The 13,470-nt window shown below is 42.8% G+C and overlaps 1 protein-coding gene and 1 pseudogene across 2 annotated transcripts in view; one reads left to right on the forward strand and one right to left on the reverse strand.

Moving 5' to 3' along the window:
* Aff3 (AF4/FMR2 family member 3) overlaps positions 1 to 13,470 on the reverse strand; it is a 459,969-nt gene that overhangs the window by 310,299 nt on the left and 136,200 nt on the right. The window lies entirely within an intron of this gene.
* LOC114627523 lies at positions 9,711 to 10,029 on the forward strand (annotated as a pseudogene).

Here is a 13,470-nt window from a genome sequence, read left to right on the forward strand (position 1 = left end):
GGGGAAGCAGATTCACTTATAAACTGGGTATTAATTAGAGAAGCTAACTTGGCCGCCATGGAAAGATTAGCAGCAGCATCCCTGTGGTGCTTGGCTAATCTCTCCTTGGAAGGGGTCTTGTGTTGGCTAGGGCTCCCAGGAAGCCCACAGGGTGGCCACCCGACAGCTCCATGAGCTGAGGATCATCACCTGGCCTGCTTTGAAGGTAGGGTTTTCCCCAATAAGACCACCCAGGAACAGAAGGAAAACAAGCCAGCTAAATTTCAGGGAGATATCCAGGAAGCAGGAGGAGGATTAGAGAACAAAGAGGTCTCCTTATCTATCAAATCCACATTCAAGCCAACACAGACTGGGAAACGTGTGTGTGCTTACAGGGTTTATGGGCTGGAACCTCTTCAAGTTTTTGGAGGAAATAACACAGTGGTAAAGGAACAACGTGTAACTTCAAACTCAGTCCCAGGAAGGAAAGGGGATTAGCATTCACTGTGTTTGCTGGCTCTGGTTCTTGAGAAATTCCTAGAGTTAGGACTCAGGATCTGGCTTGTTAGACACACATGACAGTTGAGAGAAGTGACTGCAGTCATCTACAGGAGATTTCTTCCTCCAGAAATTACTGGCATGCAAATCCTCCTATCAGCTTCCCCCCCCCCCCCGCATTGGACAGACATAACCATGGTACTACCCTGATCGATGCCCACATGGGACACTAAAATAAGTGTGTCCCCTGGATGCACATATCTGAGATTATTATTTATATTCAGTAAGAAAAGTATAATGTAGTTTTTGAAGAACAGTCATAAGATTGGTGTCCTGGGAGAGAAGTGAAATAAGCATTCACAGAGCCATCAGAGTCCACAGAAAAGCTATGTGAAGAGATTTTAATGAAAAAGGTCAGAGAACAGTCACAGATCTCAAGGACCTAATGACTCAAGCATGTTGGTGGACAGGGGAATCCTGCTGGTTGGATCACACTAGAATATCCAGACATAGGTATATATTTTAGCTGTTTGAGGAGTAGAGTGCTCATTTCAGTCCTTACACACAGAAGCTCAGGGTTAAGGTTAGGGGAACCATTATCACTCCCTTAGAAAACAGTTACTGACGAACCACAGAAGATGCCTGCTTTGTCTTCAGGAGACAAGATTTGTGGGGACCAAATCAGATGAGCTATTTGCCTCCCGGATGCTAAGTACAGCAGCAGAAAATGATGTTCCAGACTTAGATAGCTATAGCGAAGACACAGAGTTCATCCATGTCAACTGCTCAAAATATCATAGGGCACATGGTACCAGTGGTAGGGACAAGAGAGGGAGGAAGAGGAAATAGTGATTTATATGTCCACTTACTCTGTCCACATTTTCTGGTTCTTTGTTCAACTATTAGTCTTGACATCTTTGTGAAAATATATTTTTTTTAAGACAAGAGTAACATCAAAATGAGTTGTTTTCAATTGTGTTCCATAAGGAGGATAAATCTCACGTAATCAAAGGCCTCAAGAAAAACAGGTTGGGGGTCTCCCAAGGTGGAAAGAACTCTGCCAAATGATATCTTTTAAACTGGTCTGTAATAGTGACTTTTCTTGGGTTGCCCAGCCTATCCTGTGGATTATAAACTTGCAAGTCTCCGTAATTACACATGCCAATCCAATAAAATCAACTGACTGATCAATCTATTCCCTAATTATGTGTGTGTGTGTATCGAATGTTATGATTTTGTAATTTTATCACTAAGAAGGATATGCAATGAAAGCATACAATATTTATTAAATACACTGTTTGAGCCTGTTTTCTGGAGAGACAGTCCTATTAGGGAAGGCTCCAGAGTACCTGGCAGAATGTTAGGAGGAGTTATTACTCTAAATCTGTCTTTCTCCATTCTAGCAGAACAGCTATGTGTGCTCAGTTACCACGAACTTAAGAAACACTCAGACTTCTGCTGATAGTGTGTGACAAAGGTCCTAATACTCAACCGAGCTAATCACATAAGTGAACAAAAGGACCCCATTCTTGAACTTAGGGAAGAAGGGATCGTGTTAGTCTCCTTTTCATTTTGTTCAGAAACAACTCAGATTCTTTCCTACAGTATAGCTTGCTCACTTCAAATTGACAGAGGCGTAAGAAACGTATTTGTAAACTGAAATGCAACATCCAACTTAAAAAATTCACCTTCTACACCTGCCTTCACTCAGGCTGTGCCTCTCAGGAGACACAGAAATGACTCCCATTTTTGAGTTCTACAAGATGAACACCTCGAGCTCTTTGTCTGAACTATGCCTCTAGAAACATCTGACATGGGGCTGCTCTTGCTGGATTAATGAGATGCTTTAAATGTAAGGGGCGAAAGCTGTGCTTCTCTCCTTGTCTGTTTATGGCACTAATAAGAACCACTTTGCAGTTGTCGGTTTCCTATTGGGATAATACTAAGGTTTTAAGAGTCCATAAAAGCTTTATATTTGAGTCTTGTTCCTAAATGATGACTCTTGTTCTGGCAGAGCCCATAGCATTGAGATTATAGCCAGATGTGTGGCACCATATTGAGTGAAAAGCTAATTTCGAAGAATTCTCCTTGACAAATGTTAAGGCCTTAGATTTCTCAATAACTTCTCTGCCCGACAACTGCACACGCCATATGTGATAAGTCAGGCGACCTAGATTCTCCAGAGCTTCTCCACACTTACGTGATAATACCTGATGTATATGTGTGTATGTTTGTGTATGTGTGTGTGCATGTGTGTGTACATGTGTGTATGTGTGTGTATATGTGTGTGCATGTGTGTATGTGTGTATATGTGTGCATGTGTGTACATGTATGTGTGTGCGCATGTGTATATGTGCGCTGTTACATTTAGCCCACTCACCTGTGATCAGAAAGCATTTTATGCATATCCAGTTAATGATAACCCTTGGAAATAAATACAATTTTTCCAAATTACTATCATCCTGTCAACAAGCATTGCCTGGATCACATCACTCCTTCTAGGCCCAGGGATAACCAGACAACCTTTGATAGCCACACAATTTGCCACCTTGTCCTCTGTTTTTAAGCACTTGCTAAGGAGCCTACTGTGAGCCAAGTGTTGCAGAGATAAAGCCTAGCTGGCTGGTCAGTCCCCACCATGAAGCAGGTGAATGTCTCCTTGGGAAGAAACAAAGCGCATGCCATGTTTACTTTAAGACACCATGCCCCCACCAGGCAGACATCTACTGAGTATCTACTGCATGCTGGCCTCTCTTCTGGGATGCAGTGATGGGTTTATGTTCTAGATGACGAGGAGGGGAGAAAGAGGACAGGGAAGAAAAATAATGAACAAGAATCTTATGACACAAGGGTGAGGCCAACTACAAGTGACCATTGGGACTACTTTAGATCTGATGACTCAAACGTGACATCTGAACTAAGAGTCTAAATTAGACTGGGAAAAGCAAGTCCATGAAGAACTCAGAGAGGGATATTCACAGAAAAAAAGAAAGTGTGAAGGTTCTGAGGTAGATGTCAAGTGAGAATGCTGGAGAATAATGCCAATGATTTACACACGTGACCACCTGGCCTCCATGGGGAAGAAATCAAGGAAAGTTGCTCAAGTGGGCCTGCAGTAGCCACTGCTCCTCTTCCTCCCGGAGCCCTCAATCCCAGCAAGGGAGGCACTCACCTGACTACAGCCCCACACTCAACCACCTGGCCTCCCAGAGAGCTCTGGGACAGCACTCTCTAAGCCTCCTTCCCAATAGTTTATTTCCCTGAGAAATAATCAGGTGAGGACCAGGGGGAAACTCAGAAGACACCCTTCTGTTTCCTTCTGTCAGCAGCACAGTCACTGCACCTGCCAGGATAAGGTAGCCTGCTCCTAGCACGCTGGCCATGTAAAGATCAGCACACATCAAGCTCTAAGGATCAATCCCGCATCCACTGCTGACTTAGGTCTTCAATGACCTCCAAAGACCCCTAGTTATGGCCCATGGAAACCTACTAAAGGTAGAAATCTCACAAGATAGGGTGGCACGGAAGGTCTTCCATCATGGAGTAGTCTTAACTGGGATCAGGGACCCCAGTCCTTTGGTCTCTCTTGCTCTCATGCCCTAGCCATAGGAGAACAGTTTCAGCACAACATACTGCCTTGCCACAGACTGAAGTTGGCAGGGCCAATCGATTGCAGACTGAGACCTTCACAAATTCTTAAATACAGTTTCTCTGTTCACAAGCTGTCTCAGTTATTTGTTATATTTAAGAAAACGGGCCAAGATCCTCACTTCCTATCTTATTCAGGGTTTCTACTGCTACAGTAAAACATCATGACCAAAAGAAACTTGCTGGGTGGGAGAGTATTTCATCTTACAGCCTGTAGTCCATCATCCAGAGAAGGCAGAGCAGGAACTCTGAAGGCTGGAGCTGATGCAGAGGCTAAGGAGAGGTGCTGTTTACTGACTTCTTGGCTCAAGGTTTGCTAGCCTGCTTTCTTGAGGTACTCAGGACCACCAACTACAGAAGGCCACACCCACAATGGCCTGGGCCCTATCATGTAAATAAATCACTCATTAAGAAAATGCACTACAGACATGACTACAGGCCAGGAAGTAGTTTCTCAATTGAGGGCCCTTCTTCTCAAAGGACACTACTGTGTGCCAAGTTGATCATATGCTAAGCCAATGGAGAAGAGAAAGGATCCCAGGGCATCCAAGCTGCAGAAAGTGAAACGTATGAGAAACCAACGGGATCCACCCTTACTCTAGATCCTCACACTAGTTCCAGGTGTGGCCAGTGAACACGTATGAGCACGTGACTGAGGCGTCCATCCTCCTTCAATGGCTCCATGACAAACCTCAAGAGATAATGGCATTATTATGTCTGGATTTAGTCCCCAGTATTTAACCATTTAGCCATAAAAACCATAAACCTAGTACTGTAGATATTCTTAGAATACATGTTCATAAAATATATACATAAAATAATAGGGTTTAAATGGAATTACCATAAACAGTGAAGAAGCAATATCCCAACTGGACAACGTATGTTACCAGATAAAACCTCCAGTACCATTTGAATCATTAACCTGGTCACCCCCAATTCATCAAACACTACAGTTACTGGAGAAGAATAGCATGCGGGTCCAATCTGTTCAGCTAGCAGAGTGAGGAGCTGAGGTTTCAGCACTAGGTGAACCTCCCAGGTTCCTGTCATTTCTTCCCTGTGCCAACATCTGGCAGCAAGCATCCCAAGGTCTCTCTCCTCCTCTCTGTGAGGCCAGGAACAGATTCCAGTAGAAGTGTTTCAGCTTTCCTTCTCACTCAGAGTTGGCCTTCTGCTACACCACAGGGAAAGTGATCTGGTTGAGACAACAGCTTTTCCCCCTAAGGCCTCCCACTGACCCTCTAACCTCCTTTACTGGGCTTTGTAGATGGCTCAGCTCTGAACTCAGTTGTAAACAGTCATTAAAGAAGCCATCCTCCTCCACAGGAAGTCAAGCTCTTGAAGATACTTTTGTGTCCAAAGGTAGAGGCTGCTGATACAAGGTGCTTCTCTGAAACAATGTGAAGTGCGTGGCAGAGGGACAGGCCACACACCAGCATCCACATGCTGAAGGAGTTCTCTAAATGACTAGGTATGTGAAAGTCAACTAACTAAACTCAGAAAAGGTAGAAAGTCTTTGGTTCCCTTTCATGATATTCTGAACATTTTACAAAAACTTTAATATATGAAACCTGGGCCTTTGGTGCAGTCTCCCCCACAGCTTACCTACCAAGCTCCATCTTACTGAGGGCCATAACCCCTGCTGGAAAGTTAGACTTAACTCTAATGGGAAGCAACTGCATAGAAAGGTATTTAACATACCCCTGAAAGATATTTTATTGTACAGTGTTTCCTCTGAGATCCCTAAAAGTCAGGAGGAAAACTTTGGAGAAGAATGTGAACTCTACTTGGTATGAATGTTCTAGACATTCATAGGCATCTCCACAAGCCTTCCACAACTCTTTGTTTTTTGTTTTGTTTTTTGTTTTTTTTTAAGACAGGGTTTCTCTGTGTAGCCCTGGCTGTCCTGGAACTCACTCTGTAGACCAGGCTGGCTTTGAAGTCAGAAATCCGCCTGCCTCTGCCTCCCAGTGCTGGGATTAAAGGCGTGTGCCACCACTGCCCGACCTTCCACAACTCTTAAAAGAATGGTTGAGACATCAAATAACATAACGATGTGTCTTCTTACATCACCACACAATAACCATGCTGGGATCTCTGCATTCTCCTTAAGTATTTATAAAACCAGTTTTCCTCTTATAGCTTTCCCAGCCATTACAAAGAAAAACTTTAAAGCCTAGAATTAACAATATGATGTATAAGAGACAGACAACATGTTACTAACGAAGTGACTTCAACTATCTCTTAAACACATGAGTGATCCCCTCAGCTGAGCTTGGACAGATAACATCATCATCCCACAGAAGCATGAGCCATACATAACCTAACAGCAAATTGTATGAGATATTTACTCTACTCCTGACTCAGTCAAGGATTTCTGCATTGGTAATTAGATTGCTGATATTTGGGGCCCTTTTTAATCTATCAAAGGGGAGGAAATCAGTTAAAGAAAACAGATAAGGTGAATACATAAAAAGAGATTCCAGGAGAGGAAGAATGAAAATATGGCATTTTGCAACTGAATAAATATGCTTTGGCAAAAGTGGACATAAAGTCACTGAATCCTGTATGCCAGACACTGGGGAGAGGGAGACAAACGTTTGGTCTTCAGATGAGGAAGGACAGTAGTTCTAAGAACAACGAAAATAACATGGCTGAATAAAGATGTAATTGGATTATTTTCTTTTCACTGTCAACAAGTTGTCCTAACCGTGAAATCTTTTTACCTTAGACTCTCAAGAAGGATACATTTAATTGGTCCAAACCCATAGATGGAGACATATCCATCAAGTTAGAAAAGTATTTCCATGACAGATGATTTAAATAGAAGAATCAAACTTATAAGCAAGTATGACGATTTAACACTTGTATAATTTATGTTCCTAGTTTTCTTGGTAACCTGACAAGCTCGCAAAATCTTTAAAACACAAGCTCTCCCTACAGTAAATGAAGTCCAATTTGTAGACAGAAAACCCATACTCAAGAAATGCGCACATAAACATAAATCTGTTTCTTAACATGTGGTCAGGCAAAACTACTGCAACCAGAACTCTTGCTTCTGTATTGAACAGTGAGATAAACTGATGCTAGAATTTTAAGGGAAATTTGCTTATTATATCATTTAACATTCCCATGTTCTGATTGCGATTATGCACTCGTCCTTACAGAAGTGATAATTATCTTCAAAATGGTTTTCACACAAAAATTATATGGCTGTGCTTGAGAGCATCGCCCAACTGCAACTCTCTAGGAGGTGTTGACAATGACTGAGCTGTGCAAGGCAAACAGCAGAAAGGCATAAAACAAGTGTGTGCAGGGAAGGAAGGCTTGGGAAGAGACCAATTCACAATTGGTCGAGTCACTGCTATGTAATAGTGACTTCTGAGAGTCTCTACAAGCCCAGGACTGGCAGGATTCCCAGAGTTACAGGAGGACGTGAAATACCATGCTAACTGGCCTTGTTTACATAGCAGAATGTGGGGGGTTGGTCCCCTTTCTCCACATCAACAAGATCTTCACTCCAAAACCCATTTGGTCCCCTCATCTCCACCATGAACATAACCTGCCTGTTGCTCGTCCCACCCCACCCCTGCCCCACTCCTGTCCCGCCTGCCCCAGCCCCGCCTTTTCTCCTTTCACCATTTTCTTGTCCTATACACTTGTGTTCTTTAACTTTTAAAAGAAAATAGGCGTGTTTTTTTTTTAATGTGAGTACTGCTCGAAGTGGATTCTTTCACAGTCATGAACACAAACAAGCCCCAAACTTCAAAGAGTAAATTCTACTAACTGAGTCTTTTGACATACATTTTGCATTATATACTTTTAGGGCAATTCAGAACATGATATAAGACAATGAATTCTATAAGCAATTTGCAGTTCAGATAATTATAGAGAGAAGACACTCTGGAATGGTTCAGAGGGTAAAGTGCTTGCTCACAAGCTGGCCACCTGAGCTGGTTCCCTGAAACCCATGGTAGATAGAGAGAGCTGAATCCTGGCTGTTGTCCTCTGACTGAATGGTGCATGCCCCATGACATGTATGCAACCCATATTCTACCCTACACAGACACATACACACATGCGCGCACACACACACAGAGACATACAATATATGAACATACAAACATAGACACCACGTACACAAACATAATGAACACACACACAGAGAAAGAGAGACATACACACACAGACAATGCACACACACACACATAATCATAATAGCACTAAATAATTAACAACATGGAAAGATTTTAAAAGAAGGTATTATTTACACTGTTCTGTCTTAAGTTACATAGTAGGGTTCTTCTGACACGCAAGTATAAAAAGAAGAGGTTCAATATTGCTTTCCAATAAATGGTGACATCAATACACCAGCCCTGCAATTTCATGGAAGTGTTAAAAGGTAGTAGTGTGACATACAAAATACTGTGTAGATTTTCAGCGTTTAGAAATGTTTCAGTTGTCACCAAGGTGATGTAATAGAATGAGGGCAATAAAATATAATTAAACATTAATTACAGAAACTATCAAAAATAATTGACTTGTACAAAGCACGGCACTCCTGTTAAAGAAGAAGCTGATGGATAATAAAATATATATCCCACCCTTTAGACATAATTATTCCAAGGCAGCAATTAAATTTATAGAAAATTGTTCAGTTTCTTCTATGATGCTTCACTGCTGTGAACTCATGGTATTTTCAGGGAATTGTGCTGGTTTGACATCCTAACTGAAGGCACAGCCATAAACTCAAATATGTGTTTTATAAATATAAATAACTTTTTAAAAAGTCATCCTCTCAAGACTCCTCTGCATTTGTTGCATTTCTGGTTCCCACAGGAACGACTTCTGCTCTGGTTAGGAATGCCTAATTCCCCTATATCTGTGTCTGAGCGCACTTTAGTAGTAAGAAAAAAATAATTTTAATGCAAAAATAATGTTCTGCAGAGCAAATGGAAGAGTATTTTTATTAATAATTATCATCCGAAGATTTTTACATCAGTTTGTTTCTTTAACATTTATGGAAGCAGGACTAGGTCATAAAATCATTCCAGAGACGTTATGGGAAGTATTAAGGTTTTTAAAGGGCATAAAAATCACCCCATTTGGATTTTTTTTTTTATTTTAAGCAGAGTCCGGAGGATCCTCTCTATAGGGAGTCATGAAGATAAACTCTTCTACACCGCTGCTGCTGGACGTGGAGGAGGGTATCCACATCAGATAAACTTGCTATCCAACGCTTTAACCAGGGGAGAACGAAAGCCGTAAGCAAAATAAATGTGCGTAAGAACATCAATTGCAAACACGAAAGACAAGACTCATGCACCGCGTTTGTGTGCAATCAAAGAACAGCCCTTAAAAGCCACTTGCATTTCGTTTTTTCCTCCGTTTACTTTTTTTTTGTCTTCAAAAGTTATTTGCAGGTTGTATGGGCATGCTTTTCATGTCTGCTAGTGAGCCCTAGTTCTGGAGAGCCTAGTCCCCAGGAGCAGACCCTGATTGCTGTAAAGCCATATGGGGTACAGCAGAGGCTGCAGGTGACTCTGATGCAATGCTCTGAGAGGTGAGGCTTCAAGCTGGTGGGGATGAAGATATTGCAGGCACCGGAGAGCATGCTTGCTGAACATTACCGGGACCTACAGAGGAGGTCATCCTACCCACCCTTTATCAGTTACATGAGCTCTGGGTCTGCGGTGGCCATGAAAGGACACACTGACTCAACAGAGGCAGCCCCTAGGACAATCAAATGGGGGGGGGGGACTTCAGTGATCACATCAGCAGGAATGTCATTCATGCTAGCGAGAATATGGAAGGGCCCAGAGGGAGATCTAGTTGTGGTTTCAGGGCAGCGAACCCTTGAACTGGGCAGATGGTGGTCACCGCAGCAACTGATACCCAACCTGAGGGTTTGAACCGCACTCTGCACTTCAGGGTCCACCCATGAATAACTACCTCTATCAACAAGAACACAAGGTCACATCCTTCCCATCTCACCAAACCACTCCCTGCTCACCCTCTGTCCAATCCCAGTCCAGGGGAGTCTAAGCCTTTTATGTGCTTTTTTTGTATCCTGAGCCAGCACAATATTGGACCATAACCATATGTACCAAAGTGCCAGACAACCTTTGGGACATTGTCAAAAGTGACTTCACCTACCTCAAAGGAGAGACATTAAAGTCATATGCTTAAAAAGAAAGTTGTTTGTAAAGGTTATGTTTTACTAGATATGTTCTTTATATAAAATGATGGATATCACTGCATTTCCACAGGTTCATGTCACATACTTTCTCATATTCATATGACCCTCACCCTCTCTTGTTAACCTTCCCACTGGGTTCCTTCTTCCCTCTAAATAGTATCTCCTCTCTCTCCCTCTCCCTCCCCCCCTCCGTGTGTGTGTGTGTGTGTGTGTGTGTGTGTGTGAAAATCTAATTCATCATATGAAAGAAAGCGAACAACATCTGTCTCAAAATAAACTTTAAAAACTTTAAAAACTAAATAAATCTTTTGGATTATTTTAATCCAAAGATACCTCCAACACAGTGAGGGGGCAGCCAATGATGGAAAGAAACAATCTATGAACGTCTGGCAGGGAGAACTGAAAGGGGAGAGCCAGAACAAAGGAAAGGGAAAATGCTAGCAAACACACCAAGGCCATCCTTTGTTGATGGAGGAGGAGCAATGAATAATGCTTCCTGAGACAGAGCTTGGCAGGTAGGAGACATAAACCACCCTAGGAAGAGCCACTAACTGGGGAGGGTCTGTGACTGCAGACACTCAGATGAAGCCCACTGACAGGAAACCTGCTGTCTCCTAGCTCAAAGCAAACTGTAGTCTGAGCATCTGGTTCTGAACCAGTGCAAGTTCCCTTGGCCTGCAGAAGCTTTCCTCTTACATCAGAGGTAATACACATGACCTGGCAGCATTCTTTAAATGTGCCAGATTCTGACAACTTAAGATTGGAACACTGAGGAAATTCCAGAGGCCCCAGGTGCTCAACATGCATCTCAGTTCGTGACAGCACATCCAGCATCCTGAGAAAGAGGCCATGCATTATTCCTGCAGTGTGGTCATAGGCAATCTCAGTGAGGAGTTTCTGAGTGGGACAGGAGATAGAAAAGGAAGTAAGAAACACCCAGGTAGTACATAACTCACCACTGTTGCCTTGACTGAAGAACTGTGAGTTCCACATCGTAAGAATTCAACGTAAAAGAGGTGGGCAGCAAATCAAAACACTCTAAGTATCTACTCACACACATCATTAAAAAACTCTTTATTTATAGAAGATAGCAGAAATGTTAAAAGTGGCAGTCAATAAACACCAGGCCCCAGTTAGAGCCTGGATCTAAAGGCAACACACATAGTCTTGCACATGCAATTGTAACAGGGGTCTATATCACCATCATTAACTACAGAGATACTTTCCCAACCATGGGGTGGGGATGTAAGTGTACATGTCATTATTCATAGAAATTATATATTTCTATGAATTATAAAGCAGGAAGCAAGACCCTCCCTCTCAAATGTGAAAAGGTATTTGCATTGTTTTTAAGCAGATTTCCATTCCTTTACAAAAAAAGGAAGGACTGCCTAGAATCAGGTTACACACAAAATGGGAAAAGATCAAGAGTGATCCAGTGTGATGTTTCACTTCCATTCACCTCGACCAACCGACAGCCAAGTGAGAAAGTCTAGCTAAGATGTGTGTGGGAAGCCAAGGAAGGTAGGAAGGATGAAAGGAAAGTGAGTTGGGTCACTTCTTAGTGTGATTAAAAAGATGTGCTGAACCACAAAAGTGCCAGCTTGGGAAGCTCCAGGGGCACACTGACTGACTGAGATGCTCTCCTGTTTTCAGGGGACCAAGGGGACCTCACAGCCTAGAAAGATCTTGCAGCTGGTGAATTGGCAGACCGTCAAGATTTATGGTATATCAAAGTTGCCCAAACCAGTGTGTGGTACAAGAGGCCATCCCTGTTCTGGTGGGAATCCTCCCAGCATCAGATGTCAGGCAGAAAGTGTGTCTCTGTAAGAGGGGCAGAGGCCTCTGAGTAGTCAGGAACCCTGCCAAGGACACTCAGCATTGAGCCACCTCAGTCCTGTCAAAACAAGGAGACTCAGACAGCTGTGTCCTTCCTCCCCCAGAATGAAGGCCATGGCTCCCTTGCAGTACCCTGCCTCTGTCAGAAAGGATATTTTAAGGTCTAGGCAAATGTCAAAGGGGGATGCTGATCAAAGAGAGGCCAATAGACAGACAACGCTTTCTAAGTGTTGACAGTGCAAGGAAAGGCAGATAGGCAGTCCTGAAAAAGAAGTGCAATTAAAAAAATTATTCCCCCAAATCCCCACAGTCCTCTGGCAATTCCACTCAAAAATTATTTACTAAGCAACTTCCACATGAATAATCCTGTTACCAGTTACAGTGCAGACACATGCCATGCTTGCTGCAAAACAGTCCCTTTCCTTAAAGAGTCTGCAGCGATTGGAGGGGGAGATTGGCAAGTATCGAGCACCCAGTAGGCTCTCAGGAGGACAAAGTCCCCTAGGACTGAAGCACCCAGTAGGCCCTCAGGAGGACAAAGTTCCCCAGGACTGACTTGTAGGCAGGAAAGACTGCATTTGATAGGAAACATTTTTTGAAAAATGTATAGTATTTAGAGAACCAGACTTTTTTTTTAAATTTTATTAAAGGGAAGTCAAGAAATACAAATACTCTCAAGAATAGGGCAATTAAGTAGAGTAGAAAATAAATAGAGAGGGCCACCGAACGCCAGGACAAGTCTCGTTCAGCCAGAGAAACAGGATACAATGATAACAAAAGGTTCCCCTGTGTAAGACATATTTCCAAGGTGTATCTGAATTCATGGACAGATCCTTTGACATGAATAGAGGGCACTCCTTATATAGTTGGGAGGCAAAGCTCACAAAAGACCTTCCTCTCAAGGTCTCCCTCCGGATGGTGGGTGTAAGTGCTCAGCAGTACAGTGCTGGCTGTTTTACAGACATCTGCACTTACATTCTACAAACAGCACATGGCATAAATACATATGCCTTCGTTATTAGCATTGTTACCCAAGATCTAGTCATAGGCTTCTCCCTTTCCTGTTTGTTCACAGAGTCTATTCTCCCTAACACATGCTTATAACATGTGCTCTGAATTTTTTTGTTTTTATTTTTGTTTGTGTGTCAGAGGGGGGAGGTGGTGTGACCTTAGCCAAGAGTGTGCTGGGTCTCACTGGGATCTCATTTAGAGCTCTTGGGATCCCATCCAGAGCCCTCTCCAAGGGCAGCAAATGTTTCTAACCGCTGAGCCACCTGTCCACACCTTTGCTGGTTTACAGTGGTACA

The sequence above is a fragment of the Grammomys surdaster genome, unplaced genomic scaffold, assembly GCF_004785775.1.
Source record: "Grammomys surdaster isolate TR1022 unplaced genomic scaffold, NIH_TR_1.0 255, whole genome shotgun sequence".
NCBI lineage: Eukaryota > Metazoa > Chordata > Mammalia > Rodentia > Muridae > Grammomys > Grammomys surdaster.